Raw genomic sequence first — 18,657 nt, 5'->3', positions numbered from 1 at the left:
TGTCAAAATGCTTGTGATAGATTAGCATGATGAGCAATTCCATCTGAACTAAATTTTAGAGATGAGCGGGTTCGGTTTCTCTGAATCCGAACCCGCACGAACTTCATGTTTTTTTCACGGGTCCGAGCAGACTCGGATCCTCCCGCCTTGCTCGGTTAACCCGAGCGCGCCCGAACGTCATCATGACGCTGTCGGATTCTCGCGAAACTCGGATTCTATATAAGGAGCCGCGCGTCGCCGCCATTTTCACACGTGCATTGAGATTGATAGGGAGAGGACGTGGCTGGCGTCCTCTCCATTTAGATTAGGGTTGAGAGAGAGAGAGAGAGATTGACCTGAGGCTGTGATACTGTAGAAGAGAGTGCAGAGTTTAGTGACTGACGACCACAGTGACCACCAGACAGTGCAGTTGTTTGTTTTATTTAATATATCCGTTCTCTGCCTGAAAAAAACGATACACACAGTGACTCAGTCACATACCATATCTGTGTGCACTGCTCAGCCCAGTGTGCTGCATCAATGTATATATATATCTGACTGTGCTCAGCTCACACAGCTTATAATTGTGGGGGAGACTGGGGAGCACTGCAGTGCCAGTTATAGGTTATAGCAGGAGCCAGGAGTACATAATATTATATTAAAATTAAACAGTGCACACTTTTGCTGCAGGAGTGCCACTGCCAGTGTGACTAGTGACCAGTGACCTGACCACCAGTATATATAATATTAGTAGTATACTATCTCTTTATCAACCAGTCTATATTAGCAGCAGACACAGTACAGTGCGGTAGTTCACGGCTGTGGCTACCTCTGTGTCGGCACTCGGCAGCCCGTCCATAATTGTATATACCACCTAACCGTGGTTTTTTTTTTCTTTCTTTATAGTCATACTAGTTACGAGTATACTATCTCTTTATCAACCAGTCTATATTAGCAGCAGACACAGTACAGTGCGGTAGTTCACGGCTGTGGCTACCTCTGTGTCGGCACTCGGCAGCCCGTCCATAATTGTATATACCACCTAACCGTGGTTTTTTTTTCTTTCTTTATACATACATACTAGTTACGAGTATACTATCTCTTTATCAACCAGTCTATATATTAGCAGCAGACACAGTACAGTGCGGTAGTTCACGGCTGTGGCTACCTCTGTGTCGGCACTCGGCAGCCCGTCCATAATTGTATATACCACCTAACCGTGGTTTTTTTTTCTTTCTTTATACATACATACTAGTTACGAGTATACTATCTCTTTATCAACCAGTCTATATATTAGCAGCAGACACAGTACAGTGCGGTAGTTCACGGCTGTGGCTACCTCTGTGTCGGCACTCGGCAGCCCGTCCATAATTGTATATACCACCTAACCGTGTTTTTTTTTCTTTCTTTATACATACATACTAGTTACGAGTATACTATCTCTTTATCAACCAGTCTATATTAGCAGCAGACACAGTACAGTGCGGTAGTTCACGGCTGTGGCTACCTCTGTGTCGGCACTCGGCAGCCCGTCCATAATTGTATATACCACCTAACCGTGGTTTTTTTTTTCTTTCTTTATACATACATACTAGTTACGAGTATACTATCTCTTTATCAACCAGTCTATATATTAGCAGCAGACACAGTACAGTGCGGTAGTTCACGGCTGTGGCTACCTCTGTGTCGGCACTCGGCAGCCCGTCCATAATTGTATATACCACCTAACCGTGGTTTTTTTTTTCTTTCTTTATACATACATACTAGTTACGAGTATACTATCTCTTTATCAACCAGTCTATATATTAGCAGCAGACACAGTACAGTGCGGTAGTTCACGGCTGTGGCTACCTCTGTGTCGGCACTCGGCAGCCCGTCCATAATTGTATATACCACCTAACCGTGTTTTTTTTTTCTTTCTTTATACATACATACTAGTTACGAGTATACTATCTCTTTATCAACCAGTCTATATATTAGCAGCAGACACAGTACAGTGCGGTAGTTCACGGCTGTGGCTACCTCTGTGTCGGCACTCGGCAGCCCGTCCATAATTGTATATACCACCTAACCGTGGTTTTTTTTTCTTTCTTTATACATACATACTAGTTACGAGTATACTATCTCTTTATCAACCAGTCTATATATTAGCAGCAGACACAGTACAGTGCGATAGTTCACGGCTGTGGCTACCTCTGTGTCGGCACTCGGCAGCCCGTCCATAATTGTATATACCACCTAACCGTGGTTTTTTTTTCTTTCTTTATACATACATACTAGTTACGAGTATACTATCTCTTTATCAACCAGTCTATATTAGCAGCAGACACAGTACAGTGCGGTAGTTCACGGCTGTGGCTACCTCTGTGTCGGCACTCGGCAGCCCGTCCATAATTGTATATACCACCTAACCGTGGTTTTTTTTTCTTTCTTTATACATACATACTAGTTACGAGTATACTATCTCTTTATCAACCAGTCTATATATTAGCAGCAGACACAGTACAGTGCGGTAGTTCACGGCTGTGGCTACCTCTGTGTCGGCACTCGGCAGCCCGTCCATAATTGTATATACCACCTAACCGTGGTTTTTTTTTCTTTCTTTATAGTCATACTAGTTACGAGTATACTATCTCTTTATCAACCAGTCTATATTAGCAGCAGACACAGTACAGTGCGGTAGTTCACGGCTGTGGCTACCTCTGTGTCGGCACTCGGCAGCCCGTCCATAATTGTATATACCACCTAACCGTGGTTTTTTTTTCTTTCTTTATACATACATACTAGTTACGAGTATACTATCTCTTTATCAACCAGTCTATATATTAGCAGCAGACACAGTACAGTGCGGTAGTTCACGGCTGTGGCTACCTCTGTGTCGGCACTCGGCAGCCCGTCCATAATTGTATATACCACCTAACCGTGGTTTTTTTTTCTTTCTTTATACATACATACTAGTTACGAGTATACTATCTCTTTATCAACCAGTCTATATTAGCAGCAGACACAGTACAGTGCGGTAGTTCACGGCTGTGGCTACCTCTGTGTCGGCACTCGGCAGCCTGTCCATAATTGTATATACCACCTAACCGTGGTTTTTTTTTCTTTCTTTATACATACATACTAGTTACGAGTATACTATCTCTTTATCAACCAGTCTATATATTAGCAGCAGACACAGTACAGTGCGGTAGTTCACGGCTGTGGCTACCTCTGTGTCGGCACTCGGCAGCCCGTCCATAATTGTATATACCACCTAACCGTGGTTTTTTTTTCTTCTTTATACATACATACTACTACGACATCTCTTTATCAACCAGTCTATATTAGCAGCAGACACAGTACAGTACGGTAGTTCACGGCTGTGGCTACCTCTGTGTCTGCACTCGGCAGGCAGTCCGTCCATAATTGTATACCACCTAACCGTGGTTTTTTTTTCTTTCTTCTTTATACATACATAGTTACATAGACATCTCTTTATCAACCAGTCTATATTAGCAGCAGACACAGTACAGTACGGTAGTTCACGGCTGTGGCTACCTCTGTGTCTGCACTCGGCAGGCAGTCCATAATTGTATACTAGTATCCATCTCCATTGTTTACCTGAGGTGCCTTTTAGTTGTGCCTATTAAAATATGGAGAACAAAAATGTTGAGGTTCCAAAATTAGGGAAAGATCAAGATCCACTTCCACCTCGTGCTGAAGCTGCTGCCACTAGTCATGGCCGAGACGATGAAATGCCAGCAACGTCGTCTGCCAAGGCCGATGCCCAATGTCATAGTACAGAGCATGTCAAATCCAAAACACCAAATATCAGAAAAAAAAGGACTCCAAAACCTAAAATAAAATTGTCGGAGGAGAAGCGTAAACTTGCCAATATGCCATTTACGACACGGAGTGGCAAGGAACGGCTGAGGCCCTGGCCTATGATTATGGCTAGTGGTTCAGCTTCACATGAGGATGGAAGCACTCAGCCTCTCGCTAGAAAAATGAAAAGACTCAAGCTGGCAAAAGCAGCACAGCAAAGAACTGTGCATTCTTCGAAATCCCAAATCCACAAGGAGAGTCCAATTGTGTCGGTTGCGATGCCTGACCTTCCCAACACTGGACGTGAAGAGCATGCGCCTTCCACCATTTGCACGCCCCCTGCAAGTGCTGGAAGGAGCACCCGCAGTCCAGTTCCTGATAGTCAGATTGAAGATGTCAGTGTTGAAGTACACCAGGATGAGGAGGATATGGGTTTTGCTGGCGCTGGGGAGGAAATTGACCAGGAGGATTCTGATGGTGAGGTGGTTTGTTTAAGTCAGGCACCCGGGGAGACACCTGTTGTCCGTGGGAGGAATATGGCCGTTGACATGCCAGGTGAAAATACCAAAAAAATCAGCTCTTCGGTGTGGAGGTATTTCACCAGAAATGCGGACAACAGGTGTCAAGCCGTGTGTTCCCTTTGTCAAGCTGTAATAAGTAGGGGTAAGGACGTTAACCACCTCGGAACATCCTCCCTTATACTATACAAAAAAATGGAAAGTGCACACTGCGCCCACAGGAAACAGCAGTGAAAGTGTACAAGGAGAATTCACTCTTTCTCCACACCAACTCTTAGAACAAAAAACAAAAGTACACCGTCTGCTGCGCTCCCCTTAAAGTCCCAAAATAACAATTATGAAGAAAATAATGAGTCCCGAATTCAATAGTTCATAGCAAAAATTCTCCACATTCCAAATGTCTAATAATCACAGGGACGTTTCATTAAATGGCATTTCACAGTGATCCTGGTCTATAATTATTGATAAGAAGTTCTATGCGGGTACGCACCGTACTCACATATACGTTGTGCGCGATGTGTTCATAAAGGTATCTTTTTCCTTTTTCCTTTTTCTTTCATGCACTTAGGATCTTCTTTCTCATGAAATCTCCTCAATCACGTAGAGACGAAAAAGGAAAAAAGAAGGGGTATATAGCCCCAATAGTGTAATACGTTCAGTACAATAATTATACCAAAAAATTGCTACAGATATTTTTATATCCTATTTGGGGTTGCAGATGCGTACCCCACTCACATAGGCAAAGATGTATTGTTCTTATCAAGGTATCTTTTGTAAATTCAAAAAAAAAAAAAAAAAACCTGCAGAACGTGAGTTCGGGGTACGCATCCTCCCTTATACGTCACCTGCAGCGCATTCATAATAAGTCAGTGACAAGTTCAAAAACTTTGGGTGACAGCGGAAGCAGTCCACTGACCAGTAAATCCCTTCCTCTTGTAACCAAGCTCACGCAAACCACCCCACCAACTCCCTCAGTGTCAATTTCCTCCTTCCCCAGGAATGCCAATAGTCCTGCAGGCCATGTCACTGGCAATTCTGACGATTCCTCTCCTGCCTGGGATTCCTCCGATGCATCCTTGCGTGTAACGCCTACTGCTGCTGGCGCTGCTGTTGTTGCTGCTGGGAGTCGATGGTCATCCCAGAGGGGAAGTCGTAAGCCCACTTGTACTACTTCCAGTAAGCAATTGACTGTTCAACAGTCCTTTGCGAGGAAGATGAAATATCACAGCAGTCATCCTGCTGCAAAGCGGATAACTGAGGCCTTGACAACTATGTTGGTGTAAGACGTGCGTCCGGTATCCGCCGTTAGTTCACAGGGAACTAGACAATTTATTGAGGCAGTGTGCCCCCGTTACCAAATACCATCTAGGTTCCACTTCTCTAGGCAGGCGATACCGAGAATGTACACGGACGTCAGAAAAAGACTCACCAGTGTCCTAAAAAATGCAGTTGTACCCAATGTCCACTTAACCACGGACATGTGGACAAGTGGAGCAGGGCAGGGTCAGGACTATATGACTGTAACAGCCCACTGGGTAGATGTATGGACTCCCGCCGCAAGAACAGCAGCGGCGGCACCAGTAGCAGCATCTCGCAAACGCCAACTCTTTCCTAGGCAGGCTACGCTTTGTATCACCGCTTTCCAGAATACGCACACAGCTGAAAACCTCTTACGGCAACTGAGGAAGATCATCGCGGAATGGCTTACCCCAATTGGACTCTCCTGTGGATTTGTGGCATCGGACAACGCCAGCAATATTGTGTGTGCATTAAATATGGGCAAATTCCAGCACGTCCCATGTTTTGCACATACCTTGAATTTGGTGGTGCAGAATTTTTAAAAAAACGACAGGGGCGTGCAAGAGATGCTGTCGGTGGCCAGAAGAATTGCGGGACACTTTCGGCGTACAGGCACCACGTACAGAAGACTGGAGCACCACCAAAAACTACTGAACCTGCCCTGCCATCATCTGAAGCAAGAAGTGGTAACGAGGTGGAATTCAACCCTCTATATGCTTCAGAGGTTGGAGGAGCAGCAAAAGGCCATTCAAGCCTATACAATTGAGCACGATATAGTAGGTGGAATGCACCTGTCTCAGGCGCAGTGGAGAATGATTTCAACGTTGTGCAAGGTTCTGATGCCCTTTGAACTTGCCACACGTGAAGTCAGTTCAGACACTGCCAGCCTGAGTCAGGTCATTCCCCTCATCAGGCTTTTGCAGAAGAAGCTGGAGACATTGAAGGAGGAGCTAACACGGAGCGATTCCGCTAGGCATGTGGGACTTGTGGATGGAGCCCTTAATTCGCTTAACAAGGATTCACGGGTGGTCAATCTGTTGAAATCAGAGCACTACATTTTGGCCACCGTGCTCGATCCTAGATTTAAAGCCTACCTTGGATCTCTCTTTCCGGCAGACACAAGTCTGCTGGGGTTGAAAGACCTGCTGGTGACAAAATTGTCAAGTCAAGCGGAACGCGACCTGTCAACATCTCCTCCTTCACATTCTCCCGCAACTGGGGGTGCGAGGAAAAGGCTCAGAATTCCGAGCCCACCCGCTGGCGGTGATGCAGGGCAGTCTGGAGCGACTGCTGATGCTGACATCTGGTCCGGACTGAAGGACCTGACAACGATTACGGACATGTCGTCTACTGTCACTGCATATGATTCTCTCAACATTGATAGAATGGTGGAGGATTATATGAGTGACCGCATCCAAGTAGGCACGTCACACAGTCCGTACTTATACTGGCAGGAAAAAGAGGCAATTTGGAGGCCCTTGCACAAACTGGCTTTATTCTACCTAAGTTGCCCTCCCACAAGTGTGTACTCCGAAAGAGTGTTTAGTGCCGCCGCTCACCTTGTCAGCAATCGGCGTACGAGGTTACATCCTGAAAATGTGGAGAAGATGATGTTCATTAAAATGAATTATAATCAATTCCTCCGCGGAGACATTGACCAGCAGCAATTGCCTCCACAAAGTACACAGGGAGCTGAGATGGTGGATTCCAGTGGGGACGAATTGATAATCTGTGAGGAGGGGGATGTACACGGTGATATATCGGAGGGTGATGATGAGGTGGACATCTTGCCTCTGTAGAGCCAGTTTGTGCAAGGAGAGATTAATTGCTTCTTTTTTGGGGGGGTCCAAACCAACCCGTCATATCAGTCACAGTCGTGTGGCAGACCCTGTCACTGAAATGATGGGTTGGTTAAAGTGTGCATGTCCTGTTTTGTTTATACAACATAAGGGTGGGTGGGAGGGCCCAAGGACAATTCCATCTTGCACCTCTTTTTTCTTTTCTTTTTCTTTGCGTCATGTGCTGTTTGGGGAGGGTTTTTTGGAAGGGACATCCTGCGTGACACTGCAGTGCCACTCCTAGATGGGCCCGGTGTTTGTGTCGGCCACTAGGGTCGCTAATCTTACTCACACAGCTACCTCATTGCGCCTCTTTTTTTCTTTGCGTCATGTGCTGTTTGGGGAGGATTTTTTGGAAGGGACATCCTGCGTGACACTGCAGTGCCACTCCTAGATGGGCCCGGTGTTTGTGTCGGCCACTAGGGTCGCTAATCTTACTCACACAGCTACCTCATTGCGCCTCTTTTTTTCTTTGCGTCATGTGCTGTTTGGGGAGGGTTTTTTGGAAGGGCCATCCTGCGTGACACTGCAGTGCCACTCCTAGATGGGCCCGGTGTTTGTGTCGGCCACTAGGGTCGCTAATCTTACTCACACAGCTACCTCATTGCGCCTCTTTTTTTCTTTGCGTCATGTGCTGTTTGGGGAGGGTTTTTTGGAAGGGACATCCTGCGTGACACTGCAGTGCCACTCCTAGATGGGCCCGGTGTTTGTGTCGGCCACTAGGGTCGCTTATCTTACTCACACAGCGACCTCGGTGCAAATTTTAGGACTAAAAATAATATTGTGAGGTGTGAGGTATTCAGAATAGACTGAAAATGAGTGTAAATTATGGTTTTTGAGGTTAATAATACTTTGGGATCAAAATGACCCCCAAATTCTATGATTTAAGCTGTTTTTTAGTGTTTTTTGAAAAAAACACCCGAATCCAAAACACACCCGAATCCGACAAAAAAAATTCGGTGAGGTTTTGCCAAAACGCGTTCGAACCCAAAACACGGCCGCGGAACCGAACCCAAAACCAAAACACAAAACCCGAAAAATTTCAGGCGCTCATCTCTACTAAATTTAGTTATAAGTGAGAATGTTTACACTTGTGAAGTCACACTTCTAAAAAGACTGCTAAGGCCCTTCACCCTTTCATATGCCTATTCCATATGTCGCTGTACTGGTTTGCTGGAAAACATCTGTTAGTTTACAATAAAATTAAAAATCAAAAATATATGTAGCATGGTTAATACATACTTGCCTACTTTGAATGTCTCCTCTCTGGGAGAAATCCGGAGAGGAGATGCTGCAGGAGACTTCGGAGGGGGGAAGGGGGGCTGTGACATCATCACGCCCCGCCCCCACATCGGAAAATGCCGCAATTTGCGGGTGTGCGGGAAGGAAGCGGTGCTAAAATGACACAATTTGTGTCATTTTAACCCCTTCTCCACCCCACGGACCCGCGAATACGGGAGATTATGTCTCCATCCTGCCCACATCACAAAGGTGCGAGCAGGATGCAGGAGACCTGCCTACTCTTCCGGGGGTGCGGGGGGCTACCCAAAAAAATAGGAGCCTCCCACCACTTCTGGGAGAGTAGGCAAGTATGGGTTAATATTAGAGCTGTGCAGCGCGCATTTTTTGTGTTTTGGTTTTGGATTCGGTTCCGCGGTCGTGTTTTGGTAAAACCACCCTTTTGGATTTTTGTCGGATTCAGATGCGTTTTGGATTCGGATGTTTTTTTTTTCAAAAAACCCTCAAAAACAGCTTCAATCATAGAATTTCGGGGTAATTTTGATCCTATAGTATTATTAACCTCAATAACTATAATTTCCACTCATTTCCAGTCTATTCTGAACACCTCACAATATTATTTTTAGTACTAAAATTTGCACCGAGGTCGCTGGATGACTAAGCTAAGCGACCCAAGTGGGCGGCACAAACACCTGGCCCATCTAGGAGTGGCACTGCAGTGTCAGACAGGATGGCACTTAAAAAAGTAGCCCCCAAACAGCACATAATGCAGAGATAAATAAAAAAGAGGTGCAAGATGGAATTGTCCTTGGACCCTCCCACCCACCCACCCTTATGTTGTATAAACAGGACATGCACACTTTAACAAACCAAACATTTCAGCAACAGGGTCTGCCACACGACTGTGGCTGAAATGACTTGTTGGTTTGGGCCCCCACCAAAAAAGAAGCAATCAATCTCTCGTTGCACAAACTGGCTCTACAGAGGAAAGATGTCCACCTCATCCTCATCATCCGATTCCTCACCCCTTTCACTGTGTACATCCTCCTCCTCACAGAGTATTAATTCGTCCCCACTGGAATCCACCATCACAGGTCCCTGTGTACTTTTGGGAGGCAATTGCTGGTAAATGTCTCCACAGATGAATTTATAATTCATTTTGATGAACATCATTTTCTCCACATTTTCTGGAAGTAACCTCCAATGCCGATCGCTGACAAGGTTACCGGCTGCACTAAACACTCTTTCGGAGTACACACTGGAGGGGGGGGGGGGCAACTTAGATAAAATAAAGCCAGTTTGTGCAAGGGCCTCCAAATTGCCTCATTTTCCTGCCAGTATACGTACGGACTGTCTGACATGCCTACAGTGATGCTGTCACTAATATAATCCTCCACCATTCTTTCAATGGTGACAGAATCATATGCAGTGACAGTAGATGACATGTCAGTAATCGTTGGCAGGTCCTTCAGTCCGGACCAGATGTCAGTTTTCACTCCTGACTGCACTGCATCACCGCCAGCTGGTGGTTTTGGAAATCTGATCCTTTTCCTGGCAGCTCCAGTGGCGGTAGAAAATGAAGGAGGAGCTGTTGGAAGGTCACGTTCCGCTTGACTTGACAATTGTCTCACCAGCAGGTCTTTGAACATCTGCAGACTTGTGTCTGCCAGAAAGAGAGATACAACGTATGCTTTAAACCTAGGATTGAGCACAGTGGCCAAAATGTAGTGCTCTGATTTCAACAGATTGACCACCCATGAATCCTGGTTAAGAGAATGAAGGGCTACACCCACAAGTCCCACATGCCTAGCAGAATCGCTCTATTTTAGCTCCTCCTTCAATCTCTCCAGCTGCTTCTGCAAAAGCCTGATGAGGGGAATGACCTGACTTAGGCTGGCAGTGTCTGAACAGACTTCCCGTGTGGCAAGTTCAAAGGGTTGGAGAACCTTGCACAACATGGAAATCATTTTCCACTGTGCTTGAGTCAGGTACATTCCCCCTCCTTTGCCTATATCGTAGGCAGATGTATAGGCTTGAATGGCCTTTTGCTGCTCCCTCATCCTCCATCCTCTGAAGCATATAGAGTGTTGAATTGCACCTCATTACCACCTCTTGCTTCAGCTGATGGCAGTGCATGTTCATGAGTGTTTGCTGGCGCTCCAGTATTCGGCATGCAGTGGCTGAATGCCGAAAGTGGCCCACAATTTTACGGGCCACCGACAGCATCTCCTGCACGCCCCTGTCGTTTTTCAAAAAATTCTGCACCACCAAATGAATTGTATGTGCAAAACATGGGACATGCTGGAATTTGCCCACATGTAATGCACGCACAATATTAATGGCGTTGTCTGATATCACAAATCCCCAGGAGAGTCCGATTAGGGTAAGCCATTCTCGATAAGGTTCCTCAGTTTCCGTAAGAGGTTGTCAGCTGTGTGCCTCTTATGGAAAGCGGTGATACAAAGCGTAGCCTGCCTAGGAACGAGTTGGTGTTTGCGAGATGCTGCTACTGGTGCCGCCGCTGTTGTTGCTGCGGGAAGCAATACATCTACCCAGTGTGCTGTCACAGTCATATAGTCCTTAGTCTGCCCTGCTCCACTTGTCCACATGTCCGTGGTTAAGTGGACAGTGGGTACAACTGCATTTTTTAGGACCCTGAGGACTCTTTTTCTGACGTCTGTGTACATTCTCGGTATTGCCTGCCTAGAGAAGTGGAACCTAGATGGGATTTGGTACCATGGGTACACTACCTCAAGCAATTCTCTAAGTCCCTGTGAACTAACGGTGGATACCGGATGCACGTCTATGGTGGCCAATCCCGGGATCGGTGGGATCCCGGGATTTAGGGCCAAAAATGGCCGGGATTCAATCCCAGGATTGGAAGCTCCAATCCCGGGGATTGAGGGATCAGCGTTGAGCGTCCACAGGATGCTCAGATGCTGCCCGGCTTCCTTGTTCCGGCTCCCCAGCGCAGCGTGAGTGGTCACGCTGCGCCGTCAGCCACTGCACGGAGCCGCCAGCAGCGTTCAGTAGATGTTCCCCGGGTGGGTGGGGCGAGGGGGCGGCCACACAGCAAAAAAAACAATCCCGGGATTGGCCAGTTTTCAATCCCGATACCCGGGATTGAAAAAATGGCCCGGGATTGGCTTCCCTATGCACGTCTAACACCAACATAGTTGTCAAGGCCTGAGTTATTCGCTTTGCAACAGGATGACTGCTGTGATATTTCATCTTCCTCGCATAGGACTGTTGGACAGTCAATTGCTTACTGGAAGTAGTACAGGTGGTCTTCCGACTTCCCCTCTGTGATGACGATTGACTCCCAGCAACAACAACAGCAGCGCCAGCAGCAACAGCAGCAGTAGGTGTTCCACTCAAGGATCCATCGGAGGAATCCCAGTTAGAAGAGGACTCGTCAGACTTGCCAGTGACATGGCCTGCAGGACTTTTGGCATTCCTGTCTAAGGAGGAAATTGACATTGAGGGAGTTGGTGGTGTGGTTTGCAGGAGCTTGGGTACAAGAGGAAGGAGGGATTTAGTGGTCAGTGGACTGCTTCCGCTGTCACCCAAAGTTTTTGAACTTGTCAGTGACTTCTGATGAATGCGCTTCAGGTGACGTATAAGGGAGGATGTTCCTAGGTGGTACAGCTTGACAAAGGCAACACACAGCTTGACAACAGTTGTCCGCATTTCTGTTGAAATAATTCCACACCAAAGAGGTGATTTTTTTTATATTTGGCCAGGCATGTCAATGGCCTTATTCATTCCACGGACAACAGGTGTCTCCCCGGGTGCCTGACTTAAACAAAACACCTCCTCGTCAATTTCCTCCTCAGCGCCAGCAACACCCATATCCTCACCCTGGTGTACTTCAACCGTGACATCTTCAATTTAAAAATCAGGAACTGGACTGTGGGTGCTCCTTCCAGCACTTGCAGGGGGTGTGCAAATGGTGGAAGGAGCCACCTCTTCCCGTCCAGTATTGGGAAGGTCAGGCATCGCAACCGACACAATTGGACTCTCCTTGGGGATTTGTGATTTAGAACGCACAGTTCTTTGCTTTGCTTTAGCCAGCTTAACTCTTTTCATTTTTCTAGCGGGAGGATGAGTGCTTCCATCGTCATGTGAAGCTGAACTACTAGTCAGGAGGAACATAGGAGAGGGTCTTAGCCGTTCCTTGCCACTCCGTGACGTAAATGGCATATTGGCAAGTATATGCTTCTCCTCAGACGATTTTAATTTAGATTTTTGGGTCATTTTACTGAACTTTTGCTTTTTTGGATTTTACATGCTCTCTACTATGACATTGGGCATCGGCCTTGGCAAACGACGTTGATGGCATTTCATTGTCTCTGCCATGACTAGTGGCAGCAGCTTCAGCACTAAGTGGAAGTGGATCTTGATCTTTCCCTATTTTACCCTCCAAATTTTTGTTCTCCATTATTTAATGTGTGGAATTATATGCCAGTAATATATCTGGAATTAGATGGCAGTGATGTCTGGAATTAGATACCACTAGATAGATACCAGATGCCACTGTGACTGGAATGATGATGACCTATGCACAGTGACAGGACACTACCACAGCACCCTACAGCAGCAAGATGCAGCACAAGACACTGTACTAGTATTAGTAATGTAGTATTACTGAGCACCACAAGACACTGAGCACTGATACTGAGCACTAATCATAATGAGCACTGATACTGAGCACTGATGATACTGAGCACTGATGATACTCAGCACTGATACTGAGCACTGATACTGAGCACTGATGATACTGAGCACTGATGATACTGAGCACTGATTATACTGAGCACTGATGATACTGAGCACTGATACTGAGCACTGATTATACTGAGCACTGATGATACTGAGCACTGATGATACTGTGCACTGATACTGAGCACTGATGATACTGAGCACTGATGATACTGAGCACTGATTATACTGAGCATTGATACTACTGAACTGAGCACTGATGATACTGAGCACTGATACTGAGCACTGATGATACCGAGCACTGATTATACTGAGTACTGATGATACTGAGCACTGATGATACTGAGCACTGATACTGAGCACTGATGATACTGAGCTCTGATACTGAGCACTGATGATATTGATCACTGATGATACTGAGCACTGATAATACTGAGCACTGATAATGAGCACTGATGATACTGAGCACTGATACTGAGCACTGATGATACTGAGCACTGATGATACTGATGACTGATGATACTACGGAGAACTGACACTGAGCAGCACGATGCAGCACAAGACACTGTACTAGTATTATTGAGCAGCACAAAAGCACTCTGGAATTGTCACCCCCCAGATACCACTGTGACGATACACAGTCACAGAACACTACTACCACAGCACCCTACAGCAGCAAGATGCAGCACAAGAGAGACACTGTACTAGTAACTATTACTGAGCAGCACAAAAGCACTCTGGAATTGTCACCCCCCAGATACCACTGTGTCTGGAATAATGATGAATGGTACACAGTCACAGGACACTACTACCACAGCACCCTACAGCAGCAAGATGCAGCACAAGAGAGACATACTACTAGTATTACTGAGCAGCAATAAGCACTGATACTGAGCACTGATATTGAGATTTGCCACTGAGAGAACGTAGCCACGTCCTCTCTGTACCCTCTACAATGCACGAGTGAAAATGGCGGCGACGCGCGGCTCTTCATATGGAATCCGAATCTCGCGAGAATCCAACATTGGTATGATGACGTTTTGCCTCGTTCAGGTTTTCCGAGTCGGAACAACCAAGCCTGCCTCGGACCCGTGTAAAACACGTGTAGTTCGGGGGGGGGGGGGGGGTTCGGTTCTCTGAGAACCGAATCCGCTCATCTCTAGTTAATATACAGTGGTGTAACTATAGAGGGTGCAGGGGTATGCAACTGCTATGGGTCGAGGACGATTGGGGGGACGCGGGACCAGCAAGCAACCAAACTGCACTGCTTAGCTTCTTTTTATTCTTTATTAGTAGTGCGCACGGTTCCAGGCTCGGCAGATTACTTTCTGGTAGGAGGAGAGGAATGTCAACAAGACTGTACAGAGCCGCCCACAATGTGAGCCCGGAGCCACCTATTGCACAGAAAGACTCACGAGACCACTCCCCTGCTGATTCATAGACACACTTTAGTCTCAGTTATCCCCTTCCTATCCCTGTGCATAACAGTGGGCGGGTGTACTGGAAGGACGTCAGCTAACTGTGTACTACGGGGGGGGGGCAGCAGGAACACGACGGATGGCTGTTTGTATATCATGGGAGGGGGCTTTGCGGCCAGTATTCTGTACTGCGGAGGGGGTACTGGAGGGGGGGGGGATTTGTGGCATCACAGCACAGCTCTGTATGGCAGTATCAGCAAGATGATGCTGATGAGCAGCTAATTTAGTGTTGGGCTAGGGGGATCCACCCACACAGAGAAAAAAAAGAGTGCATGATCACGCCTAGAGGCTGCCCTGAGGAAACAGAGTCCAGCTGGGGCTGTAGCAGTCAGATAGTCCAGGAAGGACTATGCAGTCAAAGCAAAGTGTGCCTGGAAGCCAGTGATCCAGGAGGCCAGTGAGAGCTAGTAAGCATTCTCACCTTCAGGAGGCAGGAGAACTAGATCATTCTAAGACTGTATTTGAGTAGTTGTGGCAGCCAAGCCAGGCTAGACCCTATGGACATACCTGCAAGAATCAGAAAATACTTTGAGACAGACTACAGTAGCTGTACAGTATATTATTGGGTCAATGAGTGAGTTAGCGGGACATTTACTAAGCAGTGATAAGAGCGGAGAAGTGATCCAGTGGAAACGTTGCCCCATCAACCAATCAGCAGCTCTGTATAATTTTATAGTATGCAAATTATAGATGTTACTTCAGTGCTGATTGGTCGCCATGGGCAACTTCTCCACTGGCTCACTTCTCCACTCCTATCACTGCTTAGTAAATGTCTCCCTTATTTCTCCGTATGGATGCTAGGCTGATTTTATTTTGTTTCACTTCTGCTCACACAACAGCAAAGCATTGTTTTCATATATTTAATCCTGAAACTGTGTGTGTGAACTCTTATTAAGTATTTAGGCACTGTACCAGTGACCAATATACTGAGCTAATTACGTACAGTAATTAGGATTTTATTAAATCTCCCCTAAGGGGATGAAAAGGGGGTTGACATAATGACGTCATTATCGATGCGTGGCTTACATTGTGTGAAGGATAACTCTAAAGAACAAGTTTGTGTTCACCAGGACTCCTGTCTTGATTAGAAAGTCCTCATTAGTAACATTCATTTTTTGAATAAGATGCTTCTAAAGGCGTATGGCTGTGCTGATTATAAAGTGCTCATTAGTAACATTCACTTTTTGAATCTGGTGCTTCTAAAAGCGTGTGGCTGTGCTAATCACTGGTGATATTATCATTACTCTTTGTGCAGCCAGGAGTCCAAGTAAAAGTCACCACAGATATACCGAAGGTAAGTATCAGGTGTTAGGAAACTCCAGGCCTATTGGTGTGAGACCCCTAGAGCCCTCAAGAGGGTCTTTGCCAATAGCAACCCCCAGCTGTTCCCTTGGTGCTTGATACATACACTGCTACTAAGGGGGCCCCTTGGACTTAAGTAATAATAATTGTAGCTAAGCACTCTGAGTATATTGAAAAGCACACCCTGGCAATCATATGAAAAGAGTGAGCACCCAACAAGGGCGGCGTTAAAGTAGACCACAAAGGGGGACCTGGTTTACCTCAATATACAGTAGAACATACCGATCAGGTATGTGTACGGAAATCCAAGACTGAGTAATCTGATTAATGAACTGACTTACTTTCTTAACAGTCACATCTGCATCAATCATACTGTATTCAACTGTTGTGTGTTCATTACCAATTGCACTCTGCATATTGTTTTTCATAAATTTTGATATACATTTATAGCCTGAGCATTGTGTCTCAACTGTAAAGGAAATAAACTCATTGTAATTATCACAGTGTGTAGCACGTAAATACACTGCTCAAAAAAATAAAGGGAACACTAAAATAACACATCCTAGATCTGAATGAATGAAATATTCTTATTAAATACTTTGTTCTTTACATAGTTGAATGTGCTGACAACAAAATCACACAAATATTATCAATGGAAATCAAATTTATTAACCCATGGAGGTCTGGATTTGGAGTCACACTCAAAATTAAAGTGGAAAAACACACTACAGGCTGATCCAACTAATGTAATTAAAACAAGTCAAAAAGAGGCTCAGTAGTGTGTGTGGCCTCCACGTGCCTGTATGACCTCCCTACAACGCCTGGGCATGCTCCTGATGAGGTGGTGGATGGTCTCCTGAGGGATCTCATCCCAGACCTGGACTAAAGCATCCGCCAACTCCTGGACAGTCTGTGGTGGATGGAGCGAGAAATGATGTCCCAGATGTGCTCAATTGGATTCAGGTCTGGGGAACAGGCGGGCCAGTCCATAGCATCAATGCCTTCGTCTTGCAGGAACTGCTGACACACTCCAGCCACATGAGGTCTAGCATTGTCTTACATTAGGAGAAACCCAGGGCCAACTGCACCAGCATATGGTCTCACAGGGGTCTGAGGATCTCATCTCGGTACCTAATGGCAGTCAGGCTACCTCTGGCGAGCACATGGAGGGCTGTGCGGCCCCCCAAAGAAATGCCACCCCACACCATTACTGACCCACTGCCAAACCGGTCATGCTGGAGGATGTTGCAGGCAGCAGAACGTTCTCCTTGGCGTCTCCAGACTCTGTCACATGTGCTCAGTGAGAACCTGCTTTCATCTGTGCAGAACACAGGGCGCCAGTGGCGAATTTGCCAATCTTGGTGTTCTCTGGCAAATGCCAAACGTCCTGCATGGTGTTGGGCTGTAAGAACAACCCCCACCTGTGGACGTCGGGCCCCCATACCACCCTCATGGAGTCTGTTTCTGATCGTTTGAGTAGACACATGCACATTTGTGGCTTGCTGGAGGTCATTTTGCAGGGCTCTGGCAGTGCTCCTCCTGTTCCTCCTTGCACAAAGGCAGAGGTAGCGGTCCTGCTGCTGGGTTGTTGTCCTCCTACGGCCTCCTCCACGTCTCCTGATGTACTGGCCTGTCTCCTGGTAGCGCCTCCATGCTTTGGACACTACGCTAACAGACACAGCAAACCACCTTGCCACAGCTCGCATTGATGTGCCATCCTGAATGAGCTGCACTACCTGAGCCACTTGTGTGGGTTGTAGACTCCGTCTCATGCTACCACTAGAGTGAAAGCACCGCCAGCTTTCAAAGTGACCAAAACATCAGCCAGAAAGCAGAGGAGCTGAGAAGTGGTCTGTGGTCATCACCTGCAGAACAACTCCTTTATTGGGGGTGTCTTGCTAATTGCATATAATTTCCACCTGTTGTCTATTCCATTTGCACAACAGCATGTGAAATTGATTGTCAATCAGTGTTGCTTCCTAAGTGGACAGTTTGATTTCACAGAAGTGTGATTGACTTGGAGTTACATTGTGTTGTTTAAGTGTTCCCTTTATTTTTTTGAGCGGTGTACATACAGATCACTAACACAATATAAGGTGAGCACAGGTAGTTAGTGTTACAACTAGATATGTGCGGCCGGCACTTTTCGTGTTTTGTTTTTGGATCTGGATCCTTGCTCATGTTTTGGATCTGGATAGGTTTTGCCAATACCACCCTCTCGGGTTTTGGTTTTGGTTTTGGATCTGGATGATTTTATGAAAAAAACATAAAAATAGCTAAAATCACAGAATTTGGGGGTAATTTTGATCCTATGGTATTAACCTCAATATCATTCATTTCCACTCATTTCCAGTCTATTCTGAACACCTCACACCTCACAATATTGTTTGTAGGCCTAACATTTGCACCGAGGTAGCTGTATGATTAAGCTAAGTGACACAAGTGTGCGGCACAAACACCTGGCCCATCTAGGAG

General features: G+C 46.2%; 1 protein-coding gene across 3 annotated transcripts in view; it reads left to right on the top strand.

Moving 5' to 3' along the window:
- Positions 1-18,657, top strand: part of ARAP2 (ArfGAP with RhoGAP domain, ankyrin repeat and PH domain 2) — a 575,623-nt gene that overhangs the window by 368,489 nt on the left and 188,477 nt on the right. The window lies entirely within an intron of this gene.

Source organism: Pseudophryne corroboree, chromosome 1, assembly GCF_028390025.1.
Source record: "Pseudophryne corroboree isolate aPseCor3 chromosome 1, aPseCor3.hap2, whole genome shotgun sequence".
Taxonomy (NCBI): Eukaryota; Metazoa; Chordata; class Amphibia; order Anura; family Myobatrachidae; genus Pseudophryne; species Pseudophryne corroboree.
This window is presented reverse-complemented; position numbering and strand designations above follow the sequence as displayed.